At 42.4% G+C, this 25,581-nt stretch overlaps 1 long non-coding RNA gene across 2 annotated transcripts; it reads left to right on the plus strand.

Annotated features, from left to right (window-relative positions):
* LOC130748586 (uncharacterized) lies at positions 1 to 25,581 on the plus strand. 2 transcript variants are annotated; one of them, XR_009022736.1, is made up of 3 exons: positions 1 to 169; positions 250 to 436; positions 25,278 to 25,581. It is a non-coding gene; the product is annotated as an uncharacterized LOC130748586 (long non-coding RNA). The 2 variants fall into 2 exon arrangements; XR_009022735.1 differs by lacking the exon at positions 25,278 to 25,581 and having other exon boundaries at positions 250 to 945.

The raw sequence follows: 25,581 nt of genomic DNA on the forward strand, positions 1-25,581 counted from the left end.
TACATAACATGAAGGTGTTAGACCTGAATTAAGAACTGAATGTATTGCTCTTTTAGGCTACGGACTTTGGATCGCTTGAACTTTCTCCTGTGGACGGTCGCACACTGATTGACTTTATGCATTTAAACACTTGAGAAAGTTATCAATTCTCAGAGGGCTCTGTCACAAGGTATCTCTACCATTTGACTTCTTTTTATGTTCTCTTCACTTGAAGCTTTTATTAACTGCAGATGTTTTTTTTTTTCTCAGGTTGGATTGGAATTGGTCCCAAGAGATTATGACATGGAATCCCCCAAGCCTTTTGGAAAATATGATATTATCAGTTTGGTTCCTATTAGCAAAGATGATGGCTGTTTGTGGTCCTTATCATCGAAATACTGCAAGTGCATATAGTCTTCTAACTGTTGTTCTCTACCACACAGAAGATTTCAACCAGGTGAAGAATATTTCAGATTTTCGTCTCAGCTATTATAGAAATCGGTATATTTAAGAACAATTATTTCTTATACTTAGCTTAAGCCAAGCGATGATATAACATAGAAGTACATGGCTTCTTCTGTTGAGTTCGATACCTAGAACTCCCACTCATCTTTGATTCACGGGCGACGAAGATTGCGAGATGAAATTTCAGGATTGGAACATGGAAGCTTCAAAGATTCAAAGTTTATGAATTTGGTATTTTCCCCCAAATCTTAGGGTTCATCTTCATATAATGGTAGTCAGGGACTAAATGGACGCCGCAAACACAAGCCCCAACGTTCGAATTACACGTAGGCAACCCAGGGTGGAAAAAAAATCCATGTCACCTCCTCCATTAACGTTCGTCGGTTTTTTAACGTCAAGGACTAAACTGAATGGCGTTAGCCACTTCCAAGAACTGTAACGCCCCGATTTCTCAAGCGTCAAGTAATTACCAAAATTTCGCAAATAATTTTCGCCGATTCATTTACTCTTCTTTATTTACTGATAAGGGTTCATTTTTCCTTTTTAGAAAACTCTTTATTATCACGTCTCCAGAAAACTTTTTTATCCTAACTCCGACGAAAGAACAATAAATATAAACAGCGGAATAATAATGATAACTTGAAATAAAGTCATAATCAACGTCGCGCATTAAATGACATCATCATAAAACAACCGTAGAAAATAATGTCGTGGCCACACCCATGTGTGGGAAAAACCCACGGTGAAAGTAATCCAGTTACATAAAATAGCCAATTGCCTCCTCAAGTTTAGCAAAATAAGAAAATAAATAAATAAATGAAGTTCCAATGACAGATATGCGCTCTCATTGGGACCCCCTTGCACTCACTGTCCCTCTTGCCCCGCAGAGTCCTTCTTCAGAACCTCGACCTCGCCACCCCGTGCTTTCTTCCTCGGCCTTGGACCAAACTTCGTGTTGAATATCCAACGGGCACCACCACCATAAGGACGTCGCTTCGTTCCAGTATCCGCGTTCACTGAAGCGACGGACTCTTCACTATCCTCGTGCTTAACCGGTGACACTCGTGATTCTTCATCCTTGGGTTGAAGGAACCTCGCTGGCGGGTATGGCATGTCATAGATCCCTCCCCGAATCATCTGACTCTCCACTATGTTGCCGTCCTCGTCCTCCCCAATGATGCACACATCTCCGACATAGATCTTCCGAATCCCAGAGGTGTCGGTCCCCCAGGCTTCGTCATCGTACTGGTCCTCAAGTTTCCTGGTCCACCGATGGACATGTGCCATCGTCGTCGTTCTCGTCATCTACCCCCCCCCAAATAAACACATAGCAAACAAGAAAGGGTCAAGTCAAACAGAAAAACAATAACAAATCACAGTAAGGAACCGTATATTTATATATATAACATATCTCTTATGGAAAGTTTCAAGTTAATTAGTCAATGCTAACGGATTCCTCACTTCACACAACCCACCAAAACTCCTTGGCCAATCACGTGCGTCCGCAGAGGCAACATTCTCAGTGGGGGACTCACCGTCCAAGACCTCAATCACGTGGATCCACAGTATCCACAAAACACATCACGTGCGTCCGCAGAGGCACAGTTCTCAAGAAAATCTCCCTCGCGTGCAAGGTACCATCGTTCTCATGGTCCATAGTCCACTCTAGACCTATGTCCATCTCAAATCTCATCATTAAAATTACACTTGCATGCGAGTTATGTCTCATTCTTTTTTAAGTTTGGCTCTATGGTTATCCTAGAGTCTTATTAAATCTTGTCTCAACTATGTTAGCACAATATCACATGCACAATGAATAAAGGTAATTACGGCTAGGTGAGCGACCCCTTATTCAATTAATTAATAAACACAACAATTTACTTAAGAAATATCATGAATATAAATCTCATGCATCTCAACACATAATTCATAGCAATTCCATTAATCATAGCATCATGTGAACTTGTGCATAAATCGGAAGAAAGAATTTCACCCAAAACCCTTAAAAGAGTCTCGGCCATTTTTTTTAAAAAGACAGCAGGAACAGCGCTCACTAAAATCGACCTACAGAGCTCGTTTCTCAACCAAAATTTTCGCAATACACATGTCTGGAAAGCTAATTCAAAATCCCACAACTTTCTAGTTTACCACTTCTTCATCTGAAGACCGGCAATAGGTGATATCGGGCCATGAAGTGCGCTGTCCAGTGCAGAAAACTGGCAGGGTCACTTCTGCCCGAAGTTAAAATTTTGGAGATGCAAGTACACGGTTTCAAAGCCATTTTCCAGCAACTAAAACATTTTATAATCATGTGGAATCATCCATAGAAAAGATTTCAGAACCTAACACATCTCAAACATCATGTTGGACAATTAAGTTTCATGTCAAACTTAGCAAGTATTGCATAGGATCTTCACAAAGCATCAAGAACTAAAGCAAGAATAGCATATGGAATAACACATGGCTCATGGCAAATCCAGTAAGAACATGATCATAAGAAGAATCCAGCAAGTTAATCCCAATATCCAACCCTCATGCAAAACCCTCCAACACAAACCTTTCATATTAAGTCATGGCAAACAATTTCCTAATGAAGCTACCCATCCTAGACCAGCCCTTACCTTGAGGGTGATCTGAATATAGAGGAAGTAAGGTTCAGAAAGTCGACTCCCCTTGCTGTCCAATGTTCTCTCCACGCGTTCCTCTTCCTTTCCCTCTCCCGCTCGCGTCGCACTCTCTCTCGCAGTCGCTCCCTCCTCCTATCTTGCTTGCCGCGGCCGGCGGTGGTTGGGTGGGTGCTGGGGTGGCAGCCGGTGATGGTGATGATGGCTCTCTGTAGTGTTTGGTGTTTCACGTGTTTTGTTTTCTGCTTTGCACAGTAGGAAAAGAAAAAGAAATAGGATTTCCCCCCTTTTGTTAGTGTGGCTAGGGTTTTCATAACCATAGCTCCCTCTTTTGCAATCCAAACACACTCGGCCCACTAAGCTTCCTCTTAATCTTCTGATTATGATCTCCTGAGCCCACTAATCAGCCCATTAACACATTAAACAAGGCTTTAACCCAAAGTTTTAAATTAGAGTTCGCAAGGTCTGGACAGTTGGACCTTTGTCCATTGAATCACGAATATCTGGAGAATTTTCTAAACTTAAAGGGCTACAACTCTCATGAAGGAAGTTTTCCTAAATGAGGTCGTTAAGACCCTCTAAAAATTCACACAAGTTGACAGGAGGAATCTGTCAACCTTCAAACTTAACTTAAAAATTCATTTTATTCAAAGTTTTGCATAAACGGCACTAAGACAAGTCTAGGGCCTTACAATACCACCCCCTTAAAATAGTTTCGCCCTCGAAACTTAAGGGTTTACAAATAAATCGGGATGTGACCCCTAAAGGTATGAAAAACGGTAGAAAGGGGGGGTTTGAATAACGTTTTCAAGATAAAACTTCCACTTTAAAGATTTTAACAAATCTTTTCGAGAACTAAGTGCTAAAGATAAGAGATAGAAAAGCACACAAGGATTTTTATCCTGGTTCACTTGATAAATCCCTCAAGCTAATCCAGTCCACCCGTTAAGGTGATTTCTTCCTTCTTAGAATGAAGGCAATCCACTAATCAGGTAAAGTGTTACAACTGCACTTGAAACCTACAAGTGACTAACAATTACACTGACTTAGCTCACACTAAGATTCACTCTCTTAGTCTTCTCTAGGATCCGATCAACCTTGATCTCCTAAAGGTAACTAAACAACTGTTTAAGATAGAATGTTTACAAGAGATTTGCTTCTGAAAAGCTAATAGTAAACACAATGAATTTCAGATGAAAGAATGCTTAGGAGTTTTTGAATATAGCTTGCGCGTGTGTAATTCTTCCAACCGCATCTTTCAAACTTCAGCCTCTATTTATACTCCAAGGATTAGGGTTTGAACGCTGCATGGAAATGCTACCGTTGGAGGGCAGTTCTGGAAATTCCAGCTTCTGCTGTGGCTGAGAACGTTAGGTAGGTCGTCAGGATAGTACATATGCTTTTGTACTTGGACAGCGACTTGACCTTTAAACCTAGGAGACTTTTGATCAGAGGAATGCTTCATGTTGGAACTTGTGAAGCCGGTTGATCAGAGTCAGAGGGAAGGCACAGATCCTCTGACCGATGTATCTTCTGATTCTGAACTCAGAGGGAAGTACATGGTCTTCAGAGTTTCTTGCTTCTGGACATCAGAGTTTACACTATCCAGCTTCTGGATCTTCAGAGTCTTCTACACCATCAGAACATCTGAACCTTCAGAGTTTCTTGGTTGTCAGAACTTCTGGATCTTCAGAACTTCAAGTGAGCTGAGTCCTTATCAGAGCTTGATTTACTTCAGATCTTCTGAAGCTTTTCCACTGTTCGGACTGAACATGGACAATGCGAAAGCGTTGCTTGGGTCCCTCTTTAAGCACAGTGCTTCTGATTTGTGTGAGATTGAATAGAGGTTAGAGCCTGTAAATAGCACACTCAGAAAAACACGTTAGAGTACCATAATTGTTCATATCAAAAGGTTAACTTGTAATCATCAAAACATAGAGTTGTACTACTAGATCAAAACTTGATCTTACAATCTCCCCCTTTTTGATGATGAAAAAACTAAGATTTTTGATGAACAATTCTTAAACAATAAACTGAATTCACTCAGAGTTTAGGGATATAAAATGAGACTTATCCTGATGTGAGTGGTTTATCTTGCTCATTATGAATTCAAGTCACTGCTTGATTCTGAGCTTAGCTCCCCCTGAATCTAATACTTGATGAAAACGTTAGTAAAGTCTAGATTCTGAGCTAAATAATATAAGAGTTCAGAGAGAAAAACTTATGACATAGATGAATTAGAATAATCAGAGCGCATAAGTATTCAGAGTCAACGGACAAGGTATCAGAGTCTTGGGTATCAGAGTCAAACTAAAATCACTTCAGAGGAAGTGAAATGTATTCCTTGTATTTGCCCAGTGACACATCTATGGTCATAAAGGTGGAACTCTTAAATTCTCCAAAAGAAAAAAAATTACACTAACATGGCTTACACATCAAAAACTGGGTGTACTCCCCCTTTTTGTCATAAGCAAAAAGCATGGGGTGTGAAAAACTTAGCTTGAAGTACAAGGTACTCCCCCTTAGAGAAGGTCTAAGTTTAAGAAAATGGAGAAATAAACGATGCATGAATGAGAGTTACGCGAAGTAAAGAATGGAGTTAATGCGGGAGAAGAACGTTTACCACCGGCCACGGGAGTAAATAGAACTTCAGTTACCAAGGACTTAACCTCGAGAAACTGGAGGAGCAATAACTTCCAAGAAGCGAAAGAAGCTTATAAAAAAAGGGAGTTAGAAGAGGGTAAGCTTCACAACTCGATCAATTCCATAAAAAAAATGGCATCATACATGGTAGCACTGGAAGATCTCAGAAGGGAAGGCCTTCGAGGAAGACATGTTCCTGAACATCCGGCATCCAGAGGGTCCAACGACCATTCCAGAGCTGACGAGGACACTGCTGGAGGAGGACCTTCGTCCAGAGCTGAAGAACGACTTGAAGGAATTTCTTGCCTTCGTGGAAGAAGTTCAAGAACTCAGCCAGCTTGAGCTGAGGCTACTGGAAGAGAAGGACACGATAGAAAAGAAGCTCAAGACAATAGAAGAGATTCTAGAGAGGAATGAGCTGATCGTCAATCTCAACAACATCAAGTATTCACTGGATCGTCTGGAGAGGGAGAGGTCAGAGCAGCGCCAAGAGTGCAGAAGAATGAGGAGGGATCCTCCATTCTAGAGTTTAGGGAAAATAAAGAAATGTATGATGTAAAAGCATAATGAATATGAATAAAGAAAAGTTTGCAAACACATGTGACAAATATATATATATATATATATATATATATATATATATATGCATAGATAATCACAAACGAACAAAGCAGAATAACTAAAGGAACTTAGGAAAATAAACAGAAGTGAACAAAATAAAACAAAGTTAAGAGAGAAAAACGAAGAGATCCTAAGACTAGGGTTTATCAGATCGACGCAGAAGTTCCATCATCATTTGCTTCATGTCCATTAGCAGAGACTCATGAGTATCAAGACGTTGTTCCATGATGTCGAGTCTGGACGTGCTTGGCTGTGTGGAACTGGAAGGTACAGACTGAGCAGCTTGATGAGCCGGAATGGAAGCAGAAGCAGGAGGAGTAAACACTACTGGTGCAAGTGCTTGGCATCTAAGGGCCTCAGCTTCAGCTTCAAGTCTTACTGCCTCTAATCTTGCTTGTTCAGCTTGAGCTGCTGCTTGACGTGCAGCTTCTTTTGCTTGCTCTTGCTTTCTTCTGGCCTCTTCAACAGCTTCAAGGAGCTTATGTCTCTGTTGTTGTTCATGAAGAGCCACCCTTCTTGCAAACCTCTGCTTTGCAGCCTCGATCCTCTGATCCCTTTCTGCAGTCAGATGCTGCATCATAATGGGAACCTGAGCTACTAGCCAAGTGCTCAGACTGTTCCACTCTTCAGCCACAGAATCAGCATTCTCACTCAGGTCAGTGTGACCTTGCACGTTGCGTAGCATCAGAGAAGCTTCATGATTAAAAACATTGATGCACTCAGAGAGAGAGGTGGGTCTGAGGTAAGTGTAGGGAACTATAGAGAGGTTGGTTTCTGGAGAGGCTGGGTGATTGCTACTGTGAGCTTCAGAAGCACCTTGAGGAGAGCCAATGTCAAAGGTTTGGACATGAGGTTCAGAGGCTCCAAGGTGTGGTTCGGAAGTTTCAACCAGAGGTTGTGGTGACCTATCCGAGGAGTGGTTAGACACAGATTGTTCTGGTTCTGGTTGAACTGGCTCTTGATGGACAGGGTCAGGTTGAGCTTGTAGAGCCAAAGGGTCTGCCTCATGTAAAGGAGCAGCCAAGATAGGTTCATCTGGGTCAACTAGACGTTCAGGTCTAGGTCCAGGATATCTCCTCGGGCTAGGACAGGTGAGGTAATACTCAGGGATGGCAGACACTTTTTCTTTTCTGACCTCCATGAATTTACGATGTGACTCAGAGTTATTGGAAGGTGAGGAGTCAGCAACGTTAATGGGGAATGATACAGGAGTATAGGCAGTTGAAGAATCTGTATCAGTGGTTCTGGCAGCAGGACGATCTGATGCTATGGGGACAGAGTGATCAGACGTTCTGGGTTTATGTTCTGGTTGATCAAGAACTGGTTGTTCGGGAATGATGGGTTCAGAAGTTAATGGGTTGTATTGGATGGTAATTGGAGAGGTTGGTTCATCTTGTCTAGAAGGTTGGTTCTGAAGCATGTTCCAGAGAGGTGCTTCATTTGGAGAAGGTTGGAAAAATGAAGACCTTGGGGAATTGGGTGGAGAGGAGGCTTGGGCTGCAGATTGTGACTCTGGGATTGTAGTAAGGTGGGTGGAGGTGCGTTTGAGGAGGGTAGAAATGGGAAGTGCATCAATAGAATTTAAATCATCATCAGATTCAATGATAGCAGACTTACTTGTACGCACGGCAGAGCGAGTCACTCTGGCAGAAGTATCCATCCTGATGACTGTAGCAGCAGGTTCCACCCGTGTAGGCTTCACCACGATTCTGACCTGCTTCTTCTTCTTTTTGGGAGGAGAAGGACCATCCTCATTATCACCATCATCACCATCATCTGGCTTGGAGGTTTCATCATGTTTCCTCTTAGGCTGGTCAGCCTTCTTCTTCCTCTTCAGAGGGACATCAGATTCTTCAGAGGATTCTTCTAAGACCATCTTCCTCTGAACTTTCCTCTTGGGAGGAGAGTCAAACTCTGGAGCTGGGGGCAATCTTCTGAAGAATTCATTTACATCAATTTCGAAGCCTTGTGCCCTTAGATCTTCTACATAGCACCTGACAGCTTCTGGATTGTCTGCCTGGGTCCACAAAGGATAGTCGTTCAGAGGCACCCTTCTTTGTCTAATTTCAGCAGATGTATCTTCATGAGCTGGGGCAATTTTCGTCTTGACCAGACCCATCTTCTTCAAGGAATTGGCAGTGAAGACATCACTAACGATGGTGGTCAGATCCTCTGTGCATCCAGCCTTGATCAGATCTTGCACAAGGTTGCTCTCAATGAAGAGATCTGACAGCAATCTCCCAAAGGGGATATACTTGATGGCAGACTTGATGGAGGCAGTTGTTCTTGATTTCCTGATACATTCCTTCAGGTATGAGAACAGGAAGAAAGGGAGGCAGATTTTCGTCTTGTCTTGGATGAAGAATAACATCGCCTTCTGGCAGAAGTTGATGTAGTCTGGGGAACTGCCCTTTGGCCTCTGATTGATGCAGTTTAGCAGAATCTTGTGCCAGATTCTGAGCTTGGGATGAAGATCCACCACCTTGTAGTCAGTCTTGCCCGATTTGTAGGTGGTGTATAGAGCCTTGTTGGTCTCATCCCTCGTTTTGGGTTTCAGCTTCGATTCAGTCAGTTGAAATCGATACCCATGTGCAGTGTCTGCACCCAGCAGATTCACAATCGACTTCTCAGTGATTATGATTCTTCTTCCAGCAATGTGGGAGACCACCTGAGTGTCATCGCAGTCAGCATGCTTCCAAAATTCCTTGACCAATTTGTCATAAATCGGTCCTCGGAGCCTGTTGAAGTATTCTTCCCATCCCTGAACTTGAACTTCAGGACGCAAGTCAAACCCATTTGCAGCAAGGTTGTCGAGGTCGAATCGCCATTCTGCAAGGACTTGAAGTTCTTCAGGAGCATACACGCAGTGAACGGCACAACCCCGTTCTGCGATTGGGATCATCCTCTCCGACGCTTGACTTTGAGTCGGATTCTCAGGACCCATTTGGCCTGTAGCTTGACCCACTACCATGTGAGGGAACCTGGTTGCTTCAGCGGCTTCTGTTCTGGTTTGTCTCACCATTGTTGGAGTCGGTTGAAGGTTTTGGGTTGAAGATGAAGATGAAGGATGAATAGGGAGCGAGAGAGAAATCGTGGGTGAGAGGTTTTGGAAAACAGAAGAGAGAGAGTGTAAAACCTTAAGTGTAGGAGAACGTGCGTGTATAGTGGGTTTTGACAAATAACCGTTGTTGATTCAAAAGGCAATTTAAAATCAACGGTTAAAAATTAAATACAGATATTAACAGGAAATACACATATCACACGCAGGAGAGAAGCACATCAACACTCATTATGACAGACTGTCACACGGGCACAAGGAACTATGCATCAGAGAAACTGACACACGTTTTACTGTCTCAGCTTCAGAGTCAGCACCAATGGGTACATACACTCTGATAGAGTTACCTTCTGAACTAGACATCTTCTGATAAAGAAGTATCATAGTCAGAGGTTCTGATCCATCTTCATGCTGGACAAAAGTCCATATTCAGATTTTTCAGAATGAAATTAAATCTATCCTCTGCCATGGGCTTTGTAAAGATATCTGCCCATTGATGGTCAGTATCAACAAACTTCAGAAGAAGTACGCCCTTCTGTACATAATCTCTAATAAAGTGATACTTTACCTCAATGTGCTTTGCCCTTGAATGCAAGATAAGATTCTTACTCAGTGAAATTGCAGCAGTGTTATCACAATAGATTGGGATATTGCTCTCTAGGATTTGATAATCCTCCAGCTGATGTTTCATCCAGAGCATCTGAGTGCTGCATATTGCTGCTGAGATATATTCTGCCTCTGCAGTTGATAGTGCAATGGTTGATTGCCTCTTGCTTGCCCATGAGACTAAGTTGCTTCCCAGAAATTGACAATTTCCAGAAGTGCTTTTTCTCTCTGTTCTATCTCCAACATAATCAGCATCACAATAACCTGAAAGCTTATACTCTGATGTTTTCTTATACATCAAGCCAAGGTTAGTGGTACCTTTCAGATACATTAGGATCCTTTTAACAGCAGTTAAGTGGGTTTCCCTTGGATCTGATTGGAAACGAGCACATAAATGAACACTAAATAATATATCTGGCCTAGATGCAGTTAAGTATAGAAGTGATTCTATCATACCACGATAGAGCTTCTGACAAACCTTACCACTTGCATCTTCTTTCTCCAGAATGCATGTAGGATGCATTGGAGTCTTGGCCACTGTAGATTCCAGCATATTGAACTTCTTCAGAAGTTCTTTAGTGTACTTGCTCTGATGGATATATGTTCCTTCTGGTGTTTGATCAACTTGTATTCCCAGAAAGTACTTGAGTTCTCCCATCATACTCATCTCAAATTCAGCCTGCATCATCTCAGAAAATTCTTTGCATAGAGATTGATTAGCAGAACCAAATATAATATCATCAACATAAATTTGCACAATTATGATATCATCTTTGTAAGTTTTGCAAAAGAGAATTGTATCTACTTTACCCCTTACAAACTTATTCTCTAGAAGGAATGAGCTGAGTCTCTCATACCATGCTCTGGGAGCTTGCTTCAGACCATAGAGTGATTTCTTCAATTTGAACACATGGTCTGGGTTCTTCTCATCTTCAAAACCTGGGGGTTGATGAACGTAGACTTCCTCTGATATATATCCATTTAGGAAGGCACTCTTAACATCCATCTGATGTAGAATTATGTTGTGATTCACTGAGAAAGAGATCAACAGTCTGATTGCTTCTAGTCTTGCCACTGGAGCAAATGTTTCTGTGTAGTCTATTCCCTCCTGCTGGCTGTAGCCTTGAGCAACTAGCCTTGCCTTGTTTCTGACTACATCTCCTTTCTCATTCAACTTGTTTCTGAACACCCATTTTGTTCCAATTACATGGACACTCTCAGGCTTCTTCACTAAGCTCCAATCATCGTTCTTGGAGAATTGATTCAATTCTTCTTCCATGGCCAGAATCCAGTCCTTGTCCTGAAGAGCTTCATCAATTGACTTGGGTTCAATTAAGGACACCAATCCTTTCAGACTAAGCAAGGTCTCTTCAGAGGGTCTGAAGGCTGATCTGGTTCTGACTGGTTCGTCTTTGTTGCCCAGAATTAATTCCTTAGGGTTAGCTGCAGTGATTCTGCTCTTCTTCAGAGTTTGTGAATCAGAGGGACCAGCTTCTTCTTCTGGATCATCTTCCTCTGGCTCAGCTTCCTCTGGAGCTTTGCCTTTGTCAGAAACATTAATGCTTAAATCTGCAAACTTCTCAACTAGCTTTGACTGATCAGAGTCAAGCTTATCGTCAAATCTAACATGAATAGACTCTTCAATAGTCTTAGCATCAGTATTATAAAATCTAAAACCTTTAGATCTCTCAGAGTAACCAAGTAATAGACATTTAGAAGACTTAGCATCAAATTTATGCAATCTATCTTAGTATTGAGAACATAACAAACACAACCAAAAGGATGAAAATAAGAAATGTTGGGTTTTATGTTCTTCCACAATTCATAGGGAGTCTTATTCAGAATTGGTCTCACAGAGATTCTGTTCTGAATGTAACACGCTGTGTTTACTGCCTCTGCCCAAAAGTGCTTAGCCATGCCAGTTTCTTGGAGCATGGTTCTAGCCATCTCCTGAAGAGTTCTGTTCTTCCTCTCAACAACACCATTTTGTTGAGGAGTTCTGGGACAAGAGAAATCATGTGCAATTCCATAGGAATCAAACAGACTCTCAAACTTGTCATTCTCAAACTCTCCACCATGGTCACTTCTGACACGCACAATCCTACAAGCCTTCTCGTTTTGCACTTGGGCTATGAAGGTAGAGAACACAACATGAGACTCATCCTTGCGGGTTAGAAACTTTACCCATGTCCAGCGGCTATAGTCGTCAACGATGACCATCCCATATTTCTTGCCACCTATAGACTCAGTTTTCACTGGTCCAAACAGGTCGATATGCAGAAGTTCCAACGGCCTTGAGGTTGAGACAACATTCTTTGCCTTGAAAGGGACTTTTGTGAATTTGCCTTTCTGACATGCTTCACAAAGAGCGTCTGAAGCGAACTTCAGAGTGGGCAAGCCCCTGACAAGGTTTAGCTTGCTCAGCTGAGAAATCTTTCTCATACTGGCATGCCCTAACCGTCTATGCCATACCCATTGCTCTTCATTAACAGACAGAAGGCACTTCACATTCTGAGCCTCCAACTCAGATAATCTGATCTTATAAATGTTGTTCTTCCTCTTGCTGTTAAAAAGAACAGAGCCATCGATCTGACTTACAGCCCGGCAGGACTTTTGATTGAAGATAACATCATAACCCTTGTCAGCTAATTGACTTATAGACAATAAGTTATGAGTTAAGCCGTCTACCAATAAAACATTGTCAATGCATGGACTACTATCTACACAAATAGTACCAGTACCAACAATTTTACCCTTTTCGTTGCCACCAAAGCCAACTTCACCTCCAGGCTTAAGTTTTAGCTCTTGGAACATACGCCTTTCTCCCGTCATGTGACGCGAGCATCCACTGTCCAGATACCATGACTGGTGTTTCAGTGGAGCTATCAAGGATATCTGCAACATAGATAATCTTATCCTTAGGTACCCACTTTCTGGGTCCTCTCTTGTTAGTTACCCCAGAGGTTCTGATCACCTTGGGTTTCTCAACATGATAATGTAAAGGTATTTTTGCATGATATTTAGACATAGAGAAAGATCCCTTTTTGAGAGGGGGTTTAGCAACTTCAGCAGGTAAAGGATCAGGCAATATGGTACCAGAGGGAACAAAGCATTCATACAAAGATTTAGCTTTAGGCACAGAGGGCTCATTTCTAATTGGTTTAGAATACCCAATGCCATGCATTCCATTTCTGCTCACGCCATAGATCAATGAAGCCATCAAGCTTCTATCTACGCTTTTAGCCAGGAATCTTTGAAAAGATTTTTCATACTTAGATTCATGCTTACTATCAGAGGCATCGCAGGCAATTACTTCTTCTAACTTAGCAATTTTATTCTTAAGCACAAAGTTAGAATTTATTAAAGCATGGTTATCATTTTTCAAATCAGAAATGATTTTCTCATGTTCAGAAGGAGTTTTAGAAACAGCAGATAAGTTCTTTTTCAGCTTCTTATGCTTAGACAACAAAGAGTTATACTTATCCATGATATCAGACAAAGCATGTTTCAGTTCAGAGGTTGAGAAAGAAGCGAATACCTCATTTTCATCGTCTGAGTTAGGATCTCCTTCTGATTCTGAGTCAGAGTCAACGGCATCCTTTGACTCTGCTCCTTTGTCTTTGATAATGGCCATGAGTCCTTGGACTTCACCATCAGAGTCAACATCCTCTGACTCTGATTCATCAAAAGTCACCATCAGACTTTTCTTGGTCTTGAAGTGCTTCTTTGGCCTTTTGTCCTTCTTCAACTTTGGATAGTCACTTTTGTAGTGCCCTGATTCTTTGCACTCGAAACATGTGACTTCCTTGATCGAGGACTTCTTCTGGCCTGAGGATTCAGACTTTCCTTTGGCCTTTCCAGAGCCTTTGTACTTGCTCTGCCTGTGCTTCCAGATTCGGTTGAGTCTTTTAGAGATCAGAGTCAGCTCATCTTCATCAGAATCTTCTGATGCTTCTTCAGATTCTTCTTCTTTAGCTTGAAGAGCTTTTGACTTCTCTGCTTTAGCCTTCTCAAATTTGGATTTTAAGGCTATTGACTTCTTCCTCAGATCTTGCATCTCTGAGCGCTTCAGCTCATGGCACTTCAGTATGCTGATGAGTTCTTCTAAACTCATACGCTCAACATCTCTTGTGAGCTCTATTGAAGTCACCAAGGGCATCCAACTTTCAGGAAGACATCTGATGACCCTTATGACATGATCTTTAGTTGTGTAGCTCTTGTTGAGAGGTCGTATTCCAGCTACAAGCAACTGAAACCTGGAAAACATTTCTTCAATGGACTCGTTTGGCTCCATGACGAAGGACAATGCCTTTGATTCTTTGACTTTCTTGTTTCCTTCATGAGACATCTTCAGGGATTCAAAAATGCCTTTTGCATACTCACGATCTGTAATCTTCTGGTACTTTTCATAAGATATAGCACTTAGAAGAATTGCTCTAGCTTTGTGATGTTGTGAGTAAAGCTTCTTTTGATCTGCAGTCATCTCTGACCTTGGGATCTTCTTGCCTTCTTCATCAGTTGGACGCTCATAGCCATCCACAATAATATCCCAGAGATCTGCATCAAAACCCAGAAAGAAACTTTCCTGTCTATCTTTCCAATATTCGAACCTTTGACCGTCGAACATGGGAGGCTTTGCATTGTAACCATCTCTTTGAGTTTCACTGGTGGTAGCCATTGTTTTTCACACCGGCCCGGATCACTAAACACTGTTAGGTGTGGTAATCAGAACTTGCGCTCTGATACCAATTGAAGGTATGAAAAACGGTAGAAAGGGGGGGTTTGAATAACGTTTTCAAGATAAAACTTCCACCTTAAAGATTTTAACAAATCTTTTCGAGAACTAAGTGCTAAAGATAAGAGATAGAAAAGCACACAAGGATTTTTATCCTGGTTCACTTGATAAATCCCTCAAGCTAATCCAGTCCACCCGTTAAGGTGATTTCTTCCTTCTTAGAATGAAGGCAATCCACTAATCAGGTAAAGTGTTACAACTGCACTTGAAACCTACAAGTGACTAACAATTACACTGACTTAGCTCACACTAAGATTCACTCTCTTAGTCTTCTCTAGGATCCGATCAACCTTGATCTCCTAAAGGTAACTAAACAACTGTTTAAGATAGAATGTTTACAAGAGATTTGCTTCTGAAAAGCTAATAGTAAGCACAATGAATTTCAGATGAAAGAATGCTTAGGAGTTTTTGAATATAGCTTGCGCGTGTGTAATTCTTCCTACCGCATCTTTCAAACTTCAGCCTCTATTTATACTCCAAGGATTAGGGTTTGAACACTGCATGGAAATGCTACCGTTGGAGGGAAGTTCTGGAAATTCCAGCTTCTGCTGTGGCTGAGAACGTTAGGTAGGTCGTCAGGATAGTACATATGCTTTTGTACTTGGATAGCGACTTGACCTTTAAACCTAGGAGACTTCTGATCAGGGGAATGCTTCATGTTGGAACTTGTGAAGCCGGTTGATCAGAGTCAGAGGGAAGGCACAGATCCTCTGACCGATGTATCTTCTGATTCTGAACTCAGAGGGAAGTACATGGTCTTCAGAGTTTCTTGCTTCTGGACATCAGAGTTTACACTATCCAGCTTCTGGATCTTCAGAGTCTTCTACACCATCAGAACATCTGAACCTTCAGAGTTTCTTGGTTGTCAGAACTTCTGGATCTTCAGAACTTCAAGTGAGTTGAGTCCTTATCAGAGCTTGATTTACTTCAGATCTTCTGAAGCTTTTCCACTGTTCAGACTGAACATGGACAATGCGAAAGCGTTGCTTGGGTCACTCTTTAAGCACAGTGCTTCTGATTTGTGTGAGATTGAATAGAGGTCAGAGCCTGTAAATAGCACACTCAGAAAAACACGTTAGAGTACCATAATTGTTCATATCAAAAGGTTAACTTGTAATCATCAAAACATAGAGTTGTACTACTAGATCAAAACTTGATCTTACAACCCCCGCATCTTATCCTCTAACTCCCAAGTTGTGTCGCCGGTCGCTTGATTCCATACGACCTTCACTAAAGGCACCTCCTTGTTCCTCAGGCTCTTTATGCTTCGGTCGACGATCTTGATGGGTGGCATCTCTATCGTCAGATCATCCTTCAACTGAATATCGTCTGGCGCAATCACATGCGAATCATCCGCCATGTACTTCCGCAATTGCGACACATGAAGAACATCGTGGATGTTGGATAGGAACGGTGGTAAGGCGATCCTATACGCCACCGGTCCAACTCGCTCCGTAATCTGGTACGGCCCAATAAACCTCGGAGTAAGCTTCTTGGACTTGATTGCCCTTCTGACACCTGTCATCGGGGTAACCCGCAAGAAGACATGGTCTCCGGCTTGAAACTCTAGCTCCTTCCGCCGGTTGTCGGCGTAACTCTTTTGGCGACTCTACGCGGTCTTCATCTTCTCTTGAATTCGCCTGACCTCCTCGGTGGTCTGTTGTACCAATTCCGGGCCAATCACCAAGTTTTCTCCATCTTGATCCCAGCACAAAGGCGTACGACACCTCCGACCGTACAAAGCTTCGTAAGGTGCCATACCTATGCTCGCATGGAAGCTATTGTTGTAGGTGAATTCGATCAATGGCAACATCTCATCCCAACTGCCTTTGTGGTCCAACACACAAGCCCTTAGCAAATCTTCCAGCGACTGGATTATCCTCTTTGTCTGTCCATCGGTTTGCGGATGGTAGGCAGAGCTCAATCTCAATTTAGTTCCGAGGGCCTGCTGCAAAGCTCCCCAAAAGTGAGAGGTAAACCTCGGATCTCTGTCTGACACGATGCTGGTCGGCACACCATGCAGACGCACAACCTCGGCCACATAAATCTCCGCCAATTTCCCCACCTTGTACTTCAGGTTGATCGGGATAAAATGAGCGGTCTTAGTCAAACGATCAACAACAACCCAAATTGCATCGAATCTCCGTCGAGTTAAAGGTAGAGGTGTCACAAAATCCATGGAAATACTGTCCCATTTCCACTCTGGAACATCTAACGGTTGCAGCTTCCCTGCAGGTTTCTGATGCTCTACTTTCGCCTTTTGACAAGTCAAGCATGTAGAAACATACTCAGCGACTTGTTTCTTCATCCCAGGCCACCAGAAGTGAAGTTTCAAATCCTGATACATCTTGTTCATTCCGGGATGGATACTCAATCTACTCTTGTGCCCTTCATCCAAGATCAGTTTCCTCATTTCTGCATCGTTAGGCATACAAATTCGTCCCTTGCAACGTAAAATGTTGTCGTTTCCAATAGAAAATTTTGGTGCTTTTCCTTGAGTCACAAGGTTTCGCCACTCAGCTATCCCTTCATCAGTCTCTTGTCTAAACTTTATCTCTTCCAAGAGTCCACTTGACACCGTCACCATTCCAAAACTCAATCTTCCTGGTGCGAGCTTAACGTCCAAGCTCAGGTCTCGGAAAGCCTCCAACAGTTCTAACTCCTTGACCATCATTGAGGACACATGTATAGCCTTCCGACTGAGAGCGTCAGCTACAACATTACTTTTCCCCGGATGATATTGTAGAGCGAACTCATAGTCTTGTAGGAATTCCATCCACCTTCGCTGTCTCATGTTCAGATCCTTTTGATCAAATAAGTACTTCAAGCTCTTATGATCACTGTAGAACGTGAACGTACTGCCATAGAGATAATGTCTCCAAATCTTGAGAGCATAAACTATAGCAGCTAACTCCAAATCGTGCGTGGGGTAGTTCTTCTCATGAGTCTTCAACTGCCTTGAAGCATAGGCAATTGCCTTCTTGTCCTGCATCATTACGCATCCCAACCCGTTGTGTGACGCATCACAATACACATCATAAGGTTCTCCTTCTTTGGGTAAAGCTAGTATGGGAGCGGTAGTCAATCGCTTCTTCAACTCCTGAAAACTAGCCTCACATTTCTCCGTCCACGCAAAAGGTTGATTCTTCTTTATCAATTGAGTCAACGGAGAAGTCAACTTTGCGTAGTCCTTGACGAATCTCCTATAATAGCCAGCGAGTCCAACAAAACTCCTGATGTCACCTGCTGTCTTGGGTTGCTCCCATGACAGAATCGTCTCGTTCTTGCTAGGGTCAACAGCCACACCCTGACTAGATATGACATGACCCAAGAATTTCACCTCTTCCATCCAGAACTCACACTTTCAGCCATTAGCATACAGCTGCTTCTCCCGCAATACGCCCAACACCTGGCGCAAATGCCCTTCATGCTCCTCTCTACTCTTCGAGTAGATCAAAATGTCATCAATGAACACTACCACGAACTTGTCCAGAAATGGTCTGAACACTCTGTTCATGTAGTCCATAAACACTGTGGGTGCATTAGTAACTCCGAACGACATCACGAGATACTCATAATGCCCGTATCGAGTTATGAATGCGGTCTTCTGTATGTCAGCCTCCTTGACACGGATCTGGTGATATCCTGACTTCAGATCTATCTTCGAGAACACGGTAGCACCCCGAAGTTGATCCATCAAATCATCTATCCGAGGCATTGGATAACGATTCTTCACTGTCACCTTATTGAGTTGTCGGTAATCTACACACAATCTGGACCTTCCGTCCTTCTTCTTCACCAACAACACCGGCGCTCCCCATGGCGACACACTTGGTCGGATAAATCCCTTGGAAGTGAGATCCTCCAATTGTTTTGCTAGCTCCGCCAACTCTGCTTGTGCCATCCGAGAAGGCGCCATGGATATTGGTCCTGTACCAGGCATAATATCAATAGAAAACTCTGTTTCTCTTACTGGCGGTAATCCAGGTACATCCTCTGGAAATACATCCACAAAATCTTGCACCACCAAAATGTTGCATACGTCGCCGTCGTTCTTCGCCTCAGCTACGATAGAGTTCACGAATGCTGGTGAACCCCTTCCCAAATTGTACGAATTCAAGTAATCCGTAACGCCAGAATCCGGAAAGACTACAACCTTATTAGCACAATCCAACAGAACGTGATACTGTGCCAACCAGTCCATTCCCAGAATCACATCGAGCTCTTTAAGCCCTAAACAGACGAGGTTCGCAAGAAACTTCCGATCCTCATAAATCAACGGACATTGCAAGCATGCCGTGCGCGTAACTAATCGATCGGCGGCAGGGGTCGACACCACCAAATCGAATGGTAAATCAGCAGTTAGCAATCCTAACTTTTTCACACACTCCTCAGCAATGAATGAGTGTGTAGCACCAGAATCAAATAACACCATTAAAGACTCAAGTATCACAGCAATGATACTAATTTCAGACAATCACAGTCAAGCAAACATCTTAGCACACAAGCCAACCCAATCTCACCGCGAGGCTTTGAAAACATCTTTATCAAAAACAAAACATCAACGAGTTCGGAAACTCGTAAGCCCAAAACCCTTAGTGCTCTGGTTTCTCAACCGGAGCTCTGATCCACAGTGTAACGCCCCGATTTCTCAAGCGTCAAGTAATTACCAAAATTTCGTAAATAATTTTCGCCGATTCATTTACTCTTCTTTATTTACTGATAAGGGTTCATTTTTCCTTTTTAGAAAACTCTTTATTATCAAGTCTCCAGAAAGCTTTTTTATCCTAACTCCGACGAAAGAACAATAAATATAAACAGCGGAATAATAATGATAACTTGAAATAAAGTCATAATCAACGTCGCGCATTAAATGACATCATCATAAAAAAACCGTAGAAAATAATGTCGTGGCCACACCCATGTGTGGGAAAAACCCACTGTGAAAGTAATCCGGTTACATAAAATAGCCAATTGCCTCCTCAAGTTTAGCAAAATAAGAAAATAAATAAATAAATGAAGTTCCAAGGACAGATATGCGCACTCACTGGGACCCCCTTGCACTCACTGCCCCTCTTGCCCCGCAGAGTCCTTCTTCGGAACCTCGACCTCGCCACCCCGTGCTTTCTTCCTCGGCCTTGGACCAACCTTCGTGTTGAATATCCAACGGGCACCACCACCATAAGGACGTCGCTTCGTTCCAGCATCCGCGTTCACTGAAGCGACGGACTCTTCACTATCTTCGTGCTTAACCGGTGACACTCGTGATTCTTCATCCTTGGGTTGATGGAACCTCGCTGGCGGGTATGGCATGTCATAGATCCCTCCCTGAATCATCTGACTCTCCACTATGTTGCCGTCCTCGTCCTCCCCAATGATGCACACATCTCCGACATAGATCTTCCGAATCCCAGAGGTGTCGGTCCCCCAGGCTTCGTCATCGTACTGGTCCTCAAGTTTCCTGGTCCACCGATGGACATGTGCCATCGTCGTCGTTCTCGTCATCTACCCCCCCCCCCCCAAATAAACACATAGCAAACAAGAAAGGGTCAGGTCAAACAGAAAAACAATAACAAATCACAGTAAGGAACAGTATATTTATATATATATATATAACATATCTCTTATGGAAAGTTTCAAGTTAATTAGTCAATGCTAACGGATTCCTCACTTCACACAACCCACCAAAACTCCTTGGCCAATCACGTGCGTCCGCAGAGGTACCATTCTCAGAGGGGGACTCACCGTCCAAGACCTCAATCACATGGATCCACAGTATCCACAAAACACATCACGTGCGTCCGCAGAGGCATAGTTCTCAAGAAAATCTCCCTCGCGTGCAAGGTACCATCGTTCTCATGGTCCAAAGTCCACTCTAGACCTATGTCCATCTCAAATCTCATCATTAAAATTACACTTGCATGCGAGTTATGTCTCATTCTCTTTTAAGTTTGGCTCTATGGTTATCCTAGAGTCTTATTAAATCTTGTCTCAACTATGTTAGCACAATATCACATTCACAATGAATAAAGGGAATTACGGCTAGGTGAGCGACCCCTTATTCAATTAATTAATAAACACAACAATTTACTTAAGAAATATCATGAATATAAATCTCATGCATCTCAACACATAATTCATAGCAATTTCATTAATCATAACATCATGTGAACTTGTGCATAAATCGGACGAAAGAATTTCACCCAAAACCCTTAAAAGAGTCTCGGCCATTTTTTTTTAAAAGACAGCAGGAACAGCGCTCACTAAAATCGACCTACAGAGCTCGTTTCTCAACCAAAATTTTCGCAATACACATGTCTGGAAAGCTAATTCAAAATCCCACAACTTTCTAGTTTACCACTTCTTCATCTGAAGACCGGCAATAGGTGATATCGGGCCATGAAGTGCGCTGTCCAGTGCAGAAAACTGGCAGGGTCACTTCTGCCCTAAGTTAAAATTTTGGAGATGCAAGTACACGGTTTCAAAGCCATTTTCCAGCAACTAAAACATTTTATAATCATGTGGAATCATCCATAGAAAAGATTTCAGAACCTAACACATCTCAAACATCATGTTGGACAATTAAGTTTCATGTCAAACTTAGCAAGTATTGCATGAGATCTTCACAAAGCATCAAGAACTAAAGCAAGAATAGCAAATGGAATAACACATGGCTCATGGCAAATCCAGTAAGAACATGATCATAAGAAGAATCTAGCAAGTTAATCCCAATATCCAACCCTCATGCAAAACCCTCCAACACAAACCTTTCATATCAAGTCATGGCAAACAATTTCCTAATGAAGCTACCCATCCTAAACCAGCCCTTACCTTGAGGGTGATCTGAATATAGAGGAAGTAAGGTTCAGAAAGTCGACTCCCCTTGCTGTCCAATGTTCTCTCCACGCGTTCCTCTTCCTTTCCCTCTCCCGCTCGCATCGCACTTTCTCTCGCAGTCGCTCCCTCCTCCTATCTTGCTGGCGGCGGCCGGCGGTGGTTGGGTGGGTGCTGGGGTGGCAGCCGGTGATGGTGATGATGGCTCTCTGTAGTGTTTGGTGTTTCACGTGTTTTGTTTTCTGCTTTGCACAGTAGGAAAAGAAAAAGAAATAGGATTTCCCCCCTTTTGTTAGTGTGGCTAGGGTTTTCATAAGCATAGCTCCCTCTTTTGCAATCCAAACACACTTGGCCCACTAAGCTTCCTCTTAATCTTCTGATTATGATCTCCTGAGCCCACTAATAAGCCCAATTAACACATTAAACAAGGCTTTAACCCAAAGTTTTAAATTAGAGTTCGCAAGGTCTGGACAGTTGGACCTTTGTCCATTGAATCACGAATATCTGGAGCTACAGACATCGGATTAACGCGAAACCACTTGGAGAATTTTCTTAACTTAAAGGGCTACAACTCTCATGAAGGCAGTTTTCCTCAATGAGGTCGTTAAGACCCTCTAAAAATTCACACAAGTTGACAGGAGGAATCTGTCAACCTTCAAACTTAACTTAAAAATTCATTTTATTCAAAGTTTTGTATAAATGGCACTAAGACAAGTCTAGGGCCTTACAAGAACCGCGAGAGATATTTATTTAGTTTAGGGACGAAAGTGACCAAAGTGAGTATTTACTAGTTATACAGATGTTTTACACTACTTATAGGATTTGGCTTATGGCTATCAACTTTAGAAATTGATAATTTGAAATTCGGGAGTACGATGTTAAAATATAATAGAATATGAGGTTAGAATATTCTTAATTTATTTACCTATGTAATTACATATGTAATCAGGTTTAGATTTTATTATTTAGTCAACTCTCAATTGTATAAATACATTGCCAAGTATCAATAGTAATCACGAAATACAATTCCTTCATGGTATCAAGAGCTAGTTCAGATCCCCTCTATTTCTGACCTAACTCTTTAATTTTTAATTTTTTTTCCTTCTCCTTCCTCTCCCAAACAACAACCATTGCCCCAGCCTCCCTAGTGTAGCCGCCACCGCCGCTCATCCACCGCTACCGCGCCCTCCTTTGCGTCGCCGCCCTTCCCACGCGTGCTCCGCCGCGTTCTCAACGACCACGCTCGCAAAGTTCTTCCTCAACCCTCGCGATTTCTCTTGTGTGTCCCTGCTAGGCTGCACCACCACATTCTTTGGGCACCACCGTCGCTGCCTTGCCCCACGCCGCCGATCAACCGGCCGCCATCCTCTCCCTCTTAAGTCGCTCACCCAAGCACCTACAAGGCTAGATCCGACCCGCGAGACTAGTGACCCAACACTGTCTCCCTTTCACCAGTGAACTAGATCACCCGGCTCGGCCCCAACCTGACCCACACTAATCAGACTCAACCGGTTGACTGGAACAACCCAGTTCACCTAGGCAGTAATCCTAAAAAGAAACACCAGTTATTTACTTTCCCTCCTCTTTTGGAAGAACCAATGGATGATTCCTCTTCCACCAATGGTTTCCTAACCAGCGACACCACAATGGTTCCCACACCTACGATCCCGCCGTCCTCCTCCGCCAAGTTGGATTTTCATCTGACCGTTGATGTCACAAATAAAAAAACAACATCCCTTTTAAACTTGAGATGGAGAAGGATCACTATGCTATGTAGGATAAATTGTTTGAAACTCATGCTCGCTCCACCCGCATGCTCCACCACACCATTCCTCAGGATGGGAAGGAGCCTCCTTCTCCCACCGATGCTACGTACGATCAGTGGACCACTCTTGACTCTACTGTCAAACAATGGATCTATTCCACCATCTCCTTTATCTTCTCGCTAATGTTATGGAGAAATGCTCTACTGTTATGGCTACTTGGAACCGTCTGGCTTCTATATTTGAGGGCAATTAGAACTCACGTGCTCTCGCTCTCGACCAGGAGTTTTCCTCCACTCGCATGGATGATTATCCTAATGTATCAGCCTACTACCAGCGTCTGAAACAACTCTTAGGCAAATGAATTTAGACATTAATTAGGTGGATATGGACTTAACTATTTGCATGAACTTTTGATGCATAGCACTGTGATTTTGGCTGTTAATCACTGAATAACAGATATTCCAGGTTATAGTTCATGTGAGGATTTTGAATGCCTTCAAGAAGATAACTCAAGTGTGAGTAATATGGACCTTGTGTGGTCTTGAGCATGAAGGGGGGAAATGATTGACAATTTATTGTGATGTTTGTCATGCATCATTGTTTATTTCAGGGAGTATAAGGAGTAGGAACATGCAGCAACTTTCACCTGTGACCCCGGAAGTGCACCTGGTGTGGATGCCCGAGATACTTGAGGTGGCATTTCAGAGAGGAAGTGGTCTGAGGATGATACAATGGTTTGACTCAGTACTAGGGCTTGAATGGGATCCCTTGTGTTCATACTAGTGTAGTGGGAAGACCATGATGGGCTGTGTCATCCTGACTGTAAGCTGAAATGGTATTCATGACTCAGTAAGAGAAAGTACGTGGACCTGGGATGGTGCCTATGTTCCTGAGTGACGTTCCGAAGTTGAATGACTTTGTGTAGCCAATGGGCCCAACATACATAGGGATGGCAATGGGTCCAAGACGCATTGGGTACCTGCAAAAAATACCCACAATGGGTAGGGTAAAAACCCGCTAAATGGGTATGAGGTTGGGTATGGGTAAATACCCGCAAAAATTAATGGGTACGAGTGCGGGTATGGGTACTATAGTACCCAACCCGCCCTATACCCGCACACACATATTATACATATACATACACATAATTATTGGTAGTATATTTTAATAAACTTAAAGTATAACTTCCTAACTTCTCTTAAAAAATACGTAAATGAAGTCTTTATATTATATATATGGTTCATAATTATTCTCACTTATTTTTAAAATAAATTATTAACTGACAACTTTAGAAGTTTATTAATAATCTAAATTTATAAATTTAAAGCTTCAATTCTCACTTATTCTTTTTTATAAAATTTATACTTATTCAAATGATTTTACTTCTTAATTACTCGGATGATCATTTTTATTTTAATTAATGATTTTTATTTTATAATAACAGTTATATTTTGATTTTCTATTGAAGAAAGTTAAATTTTCACGAACTAAATTGCGTGTAACGGGCACAGGTACGGACATATAGGTATCCATAGGGTACGGGGACGGACATTCAGGTTGCTACCCACGCGGGTATGGGGACGGGTACGGGTACTTTTTGAAAACGTGGGTATGGGGATGGGTACTATAGTACCCTACCCAGACCTACCCATTGCCATCCCTAAACATACATATGTGATATGTATTGGATGTTTGTGGGGGCATGCATTGCATAATTGCATCTAAATTATGATTGATTATATGTTAATTGATTGATTGATGATTTTTGTGTATGTGATTGTTAGTGATCGTGGAATAACTAATAGGCCGGTGGTTCAAATGAGACTAGTTGCATAAACCTATCTTTCACCCATGTTGGTAGCTCACTCCCTCCCGCTTATTTTCAGGTACAAGCTTAAGGTGGGCTTGGGAGGAGTCAAGTTCGAGCCATGCCGAAGCTATTGAGCCATGGTAGCTGTCGGTGAGTAGAAAAGCACGGAGAAAAGATGTCTGAGATTAGTGTATGTCGGAGAGAGGATGTCAGAGATGAGTGTATGTCAGAGGGAAGACATCAGAGATTAGCGTATGGTGTAATTAAGTGATCAATATAATGTAAATTAGATTGATGAAAAAAATAGATGATTGTACTGTGAAAGGAAGCAGAATTAAGTGTATAGGAGTGCACGAGAGAGTGAGACTTGTTGTGTATGA

This window comes from Lotus japonicus, chromosome 3 (assembly GCF_012489685.1).
Source record: "Lotus japonicus ecotype B-129 chromosome 3, LjGifu_v1.2".
NCBI classification, from domain to species: Eukaryota; Viridiplantae; Streptophyta; class Magnoliopsida; order Fabales; family Fabaceae; genus Lotus; species Lotus japonicus.